This window comes from Neltuma alba, unplaced genomic scaffold, assembly GCF_004799145.2.
Source record: "Neltuma alba isolate B1F8T4 unplaced genomic scaffold, ASM479914v2 tig00001263_pilon, whole genome shotgun sequence".
Taxonomy (NCBI): domain Eukaryota; kingdom Viridiplantae; phylum Streptophyta; class Magnoliopsida; order Fabales; family Fabaceae; genus Neltuma; species Neltuma alba.
Genome location: NW_021632399.1, coordinates 64,999 through 74,127, shown reverse-complemented (window position 1 = coordinate 74,127; position 9,129 = coordinate 64,999).

Below are 9,129 nucleotides of genomic sequence, written 5' to 3'. Positions count from 1 at the left end.
CCTCAAATAAGTCAATTGGGTCTTATAATTAGGACCGGAGGAGTATCATAAATGGATTTTTCTTATCCATTAGCTTCTTTGACCCATAAAATAATTTTCCTAAGAAAATAACCCATTTTGCTATGAAAATAGCTTTAAAATCATTTAAGCCAATTTTTCGGGGAATGAACTTTTCCAAAATATTTCTAAACCTTGAAAAATTAATATTCCATAATTTTTCCTAATTGATTGAACTATTAAATAATTTTAATGAACTTTCTCTTTTCTGCTCATCCTGAGTCAGAAAATTCGGGGTGTTACATTGTGCAAAAGGATTTTAAAAGAGATGTCCAAGGATTACAAAAGTCAAGTCAGCACCAGAGAAAACAGCAACTCGCCCATACAGCAATGCAGAACACTGAGGCGAATGAAAGCAAGAGGACATAGAAACCAGCAGCAAAATTCCCAAGCAAGAATCACTCTCAAATCATGCGATGCAATTCAAAAATCAACCAATAAGGCAAAGAAGAGAGCAATTATAGCAGCAATACTTAGGAAACAGGAGCAAATCCAGAGGCAAAAATTTTTATTATTAAAAAAAAATTCAGCTCAACTCAACAACAATCCCTCCCCCACACTTAAATTTTGCATTGTCCTCAATGCAAAATCCAAGGGCAAGGTAATGACAAGAGAAAAAGAGGATCAATAGGGGAGTAAACAAAAACAAGGTTACTTTTCTACTAGACTAGCTCCCCCACACTTATCCTCTTCAATAATTCAGTTAAGCACAGTTAATTGATGCAAAGTTAAGAGAGAATAGGTGAGGAAAGAGACAACCTTGTGCTTAAAACGCCTTAGACTCTTAAAAGAGAAATTCTCATCAATAATGAGAAACATGAAATTTAGCAAAAAGGATTACTCTTGATGATTGCATTTTCTTGGTGGTGGCTCAAGGTCAATTGAAAGAGGTCCAAGAGCATATGGTGGAATTTGCTGTTGAGGAGCTCCCTTCCAATTATGTGCCTGCACAGAAAACAAGCTAGCAGCAGTACCAAATCCAACAATATAGACTTCGAGTAATTTCAAATAAAGTAAAGACATTTTATGATCTAGGCTCTTCAAGTAGCTACAGCATCCAAGAAAGTCAATGATACTCCCATCAGTAGGAGTCAAACAATCATTTAAAGTTTCAAAACACTTAGGTTCATGTGACGTGGAAACTGAAGAATCCAACTGACAGTTATTGGAGTACAGCACATCACTATCACATTCACAAGAGGTGGGAGGTAAAAGGGTGGATGCAGAAGAAGATTCATGCAAATTGTGATCATGCAATAAAATAGTACTATTTACATAACTAGCTAAGTCAGGAGGTAAGTCACAAGACAAAATTTGTTGAAAAGACTCATCTACATGCATAATTTTGTCAGTCAAAATTTCAAAGTCTTTCTCAACAACACTAGAAGCTACTAACTTAAAGGAATTATCATGCAATTGGTTCTCAAGGCAATGATCATTCTCACATTTGTCATTAATAATTGCACTCAAACAAGATTTAGCAACCTTAATGTTTTCATACTTATCAATAACAGCACTTTCAACACTAGGAAGAGAAACATGGTTGGCATGTGAATCATCACACAAAACAACATCTTCATCCAAATCACTACCACTAAGAGCAACAAGATGAGTATTAGCATGTTCAAAAACATGAGGGGATTCACAGAAAATTTCTTCATCCACCTCAATATCACTCATATTATCAAAAGCTTCAACAGGAATAATAGTTATAGCACAAGGGTCAATATCCTTAGGAAGAGGATCAATATTACCTGATATACGGCACAAATCCTTATGAGTTTGTAGATGTTCCTGCTTCATCTCGGCTTCTTGTATGAGTAAATCCGGGCACTTTGGCTCATTCTTCCCATTCTCAGATTCAATTTGAGCTATATCACTCAAGATCTTCTCCAATGCACTCTTACATTCTCCTAACTCTTCCTCTGATTCCTTTGAGATTCCAGATATCTGTGCTTCTTCAAGTAATCCGTGGTAGTATGAATTTAAGCGGTCATAAGCTTCTCTTAAAAATTGTATCTGGCCCTTCTTAGGAATAATAAGAAATTGGTCAGGTTCATTGAATTGATGTTCATGAGATTGGGGGAGAGAATGGTACTTAGATTGAGATGAGGGTTGGTGATAGTATTCATATGGAAAAGAAGGTGGTTCTTGGTGGTATGTATACGGTGGAGATATATGATTGAAGTATGGTTGGTGAGGTGGGAGTGATGGGTTAGGTGATTGATGTGGAGGATGGTTCATCCAAAAAGGGTTATGGGTAGAGAGGTGATTAGGCATTTGAGACTCTAGCTGAGCTTGGAAGGAGTCTAACTGTTGTAACAACTCTTCAATCTCTTGAGAGCATGTTGAATTAGAAGGTATTTCATTCCATGAACTATTTCCTGCAAAAAAGTGAGAATGCGAGAGTAGATCATGATTGTTATTAAACCAAGCTATGAGTCACACAATCAATTCCTTACAAGAGCCAATCTAAAGAAACTCAAAACAATCCTAAAAAGCTAGAAAAATCAGAAAAATAAAACAAAAAGACACAAAAAGAAAAAAATCTGGAAAAATTCCAGAAAAGAAAGAAAATTAGAAAAAGTAGGGAAAACATTTGAATCTGGCCAAAATTTGTTGGGGCTAATAGCAAAGCTATTAGTCTTGCTTAAAATGCCCAAAATCTTTAGAATACCAATTTTCAGAATTTTCTGGGCGAAAATTTTTTTCAGTTCCAGCAAACTGAATTTTTTGAAAACTCAGATTTTTGCCAAATTTTGGATGTAGATCCAACATTATGATGCAAAGACATGCAAGTGTCTATATCTATATGCAAAAAAAAAAAAATCAAGATATTTGGTTGTATTTTTGAAAAATTTTGATGCAAATGAAGGAAATGCAATGAAAAACTATGAACCAATGCAAACTACCTAAAGATGCTAAAACTAACTACATGCAAAAACTAAAAACTCAAGGACCAAGTCAACCAAAGATTGACACTTAGTTACTTGGGAACCAATTTTTTGGCTCCCCGGCAACGGCGCCACTTGAAGTTAACTACCCTTAATTTGTCGCTTTGGGGTTACTCCAAAAATTAACCGAATAAATGCAATATAGTGCACAATCCGGGTCGTATTCACTTTGAGGAGCCGAAAATGAAATTAAATCCTAGTAAATAAATGCAAGTAACCTAAACTATAAAAAAGGATTTTTTATTTTGAGGAATTGCTAACTAAATGCCTTAAATTAAATTGAAGTTAAAATACCTTTTTTGTGTGTTATTTTTATATAAAAATGATTGAAAAAATGAAGATGAAAAAAATGAAAATGAGCACACGAATAACAATGATAAAAATCAATCCTCCAATTCAACAACGCAGGCAATCGTCACTCTAAAAGATGTGGGAGTTAATATAATGAATTAAGAATTATAATTAAGTTTTTAATCCAACAACCGAGCCACCTCGAATTGCCACAAAATATTTTTCCAAAATTTCAATTTACTAACTGCAACCAGAATAGTAAAATGGAATTAAAGATACTAAAAACCAATGCTTAATTAAACTCTTAAATCCAAAACAATAAGATTAAAGCTAGCAAGAGACAATATGATCCAAAATTCCAAGCCACCTTAGAAAATCACAATATATTAACTCCAAAATCAATATAAATGTCATAACCACAACATTATAATTGAGATCAAAACTATAAACAGCCCAATGTCAAATACTAAGCAATAATCCAGTCACAATAATCCCCAAATATAATCAGATTAAGCAATACAATTATCCCAACAATCAGAAAAACTATCCCAAGACTTAGGAATTGTTAAACAATTATTGAGCAGGAAATTAAAGCAACTAACACTCCCCTTTGATGATCCCAACTCTCGCCATTATTGTTGAATTGGAAGATTATTAAGCTCTAGCCACGGATTGCCATAAGGAATGCCACAATCAGTCTTCTGCTATGGGCTGCCATGGAGAACACAGTGGAGATATCAAAGATAGCGACGGAACAGTACACACGGTGAAGACTGGTCCTTCGTTCTGTCAATCTCCCTTGCCGCTGGTCTCGTTCACGCTGCTGCCACTCTGTTTTACTACCAGGTCCCTCGCGCCGTCCAGCTCGTGAGCTGTGTTTGTCTCAGTCGCACGCCCCTTGCCACCAGGAAGGTACAACGGAGAAGAATGAGGAATGCTCCTTGGACTTGCGCCGTCGGCCCTCTGGTCGCTGGTTCGTGCATGCGCCTCCTCTGTTTTTTTCCTTCTCAGCCGCCGTCCAGCTCGCCTTCTCCCGGATGAAGAAGATGGTAATATTAGATATTAGGGGTGGAGCAAAACGCAGCGTTTTGCTCCCCCTTTTATTATTTTATTATTTTCTTTTTTTTAATTTATTTTTTTCTTTACTTTTTTTTTTCAAAATCTTCCAAAAACCTGCAAGCAAAAATTTAAAGATAAGGTAGCATTAATTATCCTCAAAAATCAATTAGTCACAATTAAACCAAAATATAACAATTTTGCCCCTACAAAATAATAATTCAAAATAAAACATATTAAATCAATTAATCAATAAATTAAGGTCAAAAGTAGGGGTGAGCAAAATCAAACCGTAACCGAAAACCGAACCGAACCGAATTTAATTTCGGTTTTTCGGTTTGGTTATTTTGGTTTTTGGTTATATATTCGGTTTCTATTTTTTAAACAATTCGGTTTCGGTGTTCGGTTCGGTTAGTAGAAAAAAATTTCAGTTATAATCGAATAACCGAAATAAATATATCATATATTTATATTTAATAAATATTATTATAATAAATATATATGTGAGTATATGTGAACTTTTTAAATATATTTATATTCAATAAATATGGTTATAATAAATATTATTATAATAAATCATATTAGATCATGAAATATTTATTAATTAATAGTTCTAATTGTGTTTTATTATTATTTTTAATTTAAAATTATTTTTTATATTTATATATTTCGGTTAATCGGTTAACCGAACCGAAATTTTCGGTTAATTCGGTTTCGGTTAGTTCGGTTAATCGGTTTCGGTTCGATTTTTAAAATTTATTCTATTCGGTTATTCGGTTAGTTCGGTTATCACCGATAACCGAACCGAAAAACCGAATACTCATCCTTAGTAAAAAGGGACTAATTAAGTTGACAAAACCCATATAAAAGATATCAAAATATGTAAAAATAATTGAGTTTATCACTGTTCGCACGGCCGTCACTGGTTCCGCCACTCTGTTCGCGCAGCGGTCACTGGTCCCTGCCCTCAGCTCTGTCTCGTGTGGCCTCCAGCTCGTGGTCTTTTGTGTGCTCTCTGGTTCCGCGTTCAAGGTCAGCCGAGAAGACGAAGGTGAAGTGGCCGATGATGATGATTCTCGTGTTCTCCCTCCCTTGTTGCTCTGTTTTTTCCTTCTCAGCCGCCGTCCAATGTCCGCCTCTCTGTTTCGTCTCCAGCTGCGCCTCCTCCTCTTTGATGGTAATAATAGGTTATTAGTGGGGGAGCAAAACGTTGCGTTTTGCTCCCCCTTTTATTAATATATTATTTTTTTCTTTTTTTTATTTATATTTCTTTTTTTATTTTTAAATCTTCTAAAAACCTGCAATCAAAATTTAAGGATAAGGTAGCATTAATTGTTCTCAAAAATTAATTAGTCACAATTAAATCAAAATATGACAATTTTGCCCCTAAAAAATAATAATACAAAATAAAATATATTAAATCAATTAAAGCAAAAAGGAACCAATTAAGTTGATAAAACCCATATAAAAGATATCAAAATATATAGAAATAATTGAGTTCGTCAATACTTTAAGTTGACTCCATCTAAAACCATTAGTCCCTGTAAGCTCAAAATGACTTTTTGGACCTATCCCACTTAAATTAGAGGACTTACTACACAAAAGGCGGCAAAGATTTTCTGACAAGTATTTAACGTCGTTACATTCCTATGAATCGAACTCAATACCCTTGGTAAAACTGATACAACTTCTGCAAGTTGAACCTGTCACTTTGTGGTTATAACAAAATGACTTTGCTAAGGAAAAATTAAAAAAAAAAAATCCAAGTTCATGAGAGAGCGTTTTTTTCATTCTCATTCTCCTTTCTATTCCCATGTTATACCAAATGAGTCCTAATAAAGCATTATATATTTTATAGAATAATAAAAACTGAGGTGAAAAGTAGAAATTTGCATGATATAGTATGCTTCTAATGTTTGATCATATAAAGAATATTATTATATAAATATGAGAAGTATAAATAAATATGCACCTAGTCTTTTTCAAACACCTTCCCCTCCTTTTTCTATCCTCCATCATTATCAACGACCCCCTTCAGTTCCCCTCTATCATTATTTGATTCATCTTCCTTCTCTCCATGTCACACCCCAATTTTTGGAGGTAACCGGCAAGGAATATGAGAAATCTCACATTCCCGAGCCTTCTCTTTCACTTCAATTAGTTAACAGGCAAAGGTTTCTTGCTAACCCAAAACATACATCTGCTATAAATAAATCATATAATCCAAAATAATAAAGCGTTTGTAGAAATTTTGGCAAAGTCTTCATCGTAAATCAGACTTCCCGAAAGTTCTACAATGGGCTGCAAGTTTAGAACAGTATTTAGAGATCTACTCCTCAGTTCAGGTATATACATAATTACATACCAATTTATCGCAAAAGACTAGGATTTAACTATAGATTTCGTGGAGCATATAACTATAAAATTAAAACATAAGTAACAACTACTCAAAATAGATTCACAGGTTCTGGATCTTCAATGAGACTCTTCACTGCTCAGCTGGAGGGACAAGGTTTGTGGTGCTATCGGAAGCCAAAAATAATCTACCAGTGAATAATATCCCTTTATAATATTTAATAAAATATTAAGAACTGAATAAAATAAATTTAACTTTGAAAGATAAATGGCAAGAATTAAAATTTCTATAGTATAGAATCCTGAATTAAAAGGATAAGCATATACTTGAACTCATTAAACAATTAAATTAAATCGAACTTCATAATAAGACAACTTGATGCATGAAAATGATATAAAACCTTATTCTATTTATTATTATTTTTTCAAATCTTGTCTTTTCGTAGGACCTCGACAGAAGAGATAGCAAGCGCAGCCTGAAACCACAAATACAAGCGTGGACACCCAATCCACGAGGGTGAGTAACAAATCAAGTGCAGCCGAAGCCACAAAACAAGCGTGAGAACGATGCCACGAATATCAAACGAGCTCGAGATTTCCATGGCGCGCCAAGGACTAATTGATGAGAGCCTTTGTCGTTCGCCTTGGGGTTCCCAATCAAAAATAAATCCAAACAATGTAATATAGTGCAAAACTCGAGTTGTTTCACTTTGAGGAGCCTTTATTTGAAATCCTAAGCAAACTAAGTATCAAAAATAAAGAATTGACTTGAAAAGGAATTGATTTTCTTTTTAACTGACTAATTGGCAAAATTTAAAAGGATGCAAAATGAGTAAATAATTTTTGGATTTTTAGTTTATAAAATGGATATGAATAGAATAAGCAAAGTGAGTAAACAAGTGACAGCAAATGGAAAAACAATCCTCTAGCACAATGATTAAGGCTATCATTATTTCGATTAATTTGGGAATTAGCTAAATTCAAAAGACTCTAAGGGCCACCTCCTAGACTCGGTTTAATTAGAATAATCAACACCAAGCCACCTTGCATATTAATTATTCACAATTAAACTGTTTCAGCACAATTAGCCAAAAAGAAAATCAAAGAAAAGAAATTAACATTTTTAGTCCAATAACCAAGTCACCTTGAATTACCACTAAATGTTCACAATAATTTCAAAACATAGTCTGACCCAGTACAATGTAAAGAAATTAAAGCTAATCACAGCATAATGTTAAATGCTAATCAAAGATTCCAACAACTACCGCCAATCTCAATACAAATATAAATCATCACAGCCCATTCAAACATTATAGAATTCATTCTAAGACCTAGAAATCACAATTATAATGAAAGAAGTAAAGATTAGAAGAGTTGAAACTTCCCTTTGAAGCTCTAAGTTCGAGTCATAACCATTGTTCTAGAGAATTGGAAGGATTTAGCTACTCCTAACCATCACCACAGCTCCACCAAAATTCCAATTCGGTTCAGCCATGAAGAACAATGAAGATGGAATCTGGAGGAGTGATTTTGCTGTGAAGCTATGGTCCTTCGTTCTCTCTTCCTCGCCGCTGGTCTCCTTTTTTTTTCCTGCCGCCAGTCCGCCTCGCTTCGCTCCTTCGTGTGCGCTTTTATTTTTCTCTGCCGCCCAGCGTCCCCTGTTTTCGTGAGTTTAGCATCCGGTCCCCTGGTGAATTATAGTATATTAGGGGTGGGAGCAAAACGCGCGTTTTGCTCCCCCTTTTATTATTTTATTATATTTTTTTTTCTTTTTTTTTATTTTTTTTATTTTTAAATCTTCTAAAAACCTGCAAACAAAATTCAAAAATAAAGTAACATTAATTGTCCTCAAAAATCAATTAGTCACAATTAAAACAAAATATGACAATTTTGCCCCTATAAAATAATAATTCAAAATAAAATAAAATAAATCAAAAAACTATCAATTACGGCAAAAAGGGACCAATTAAGTTGACAAAACCCATATAAAAGATACCAAAATATATAAAAATAATTGAGTTTGTCACTAATAGTACTGCTATTAGTTATCAGCATTCTATATCCAATCCTCCAAGAAAAACTCACAGGCAGGCATGAGATCACTTCATCACTAACTTAACAAAGGAAATATATATATATATATATATATATATGTATGTATATTTCTAATAGTGGAATCCTTTAAAAAGTATTTTGTAACAATTGATCCCAGCATGAAGGTTCTCAAATAACATTTTTAAAACTCCTTTTCAAATTCCAAGCATAAATATTTATTAATAACAAAATGCTGATTAACATATCTCAAGTGGCAATTTATTCAACATAAGAAGCGAAAGTATTTCTCTAAACAATAAAACATCAAGACATTAAATAATTAAGATTGAAAAATGATAAAATTTAAATTAAATTACCTAGA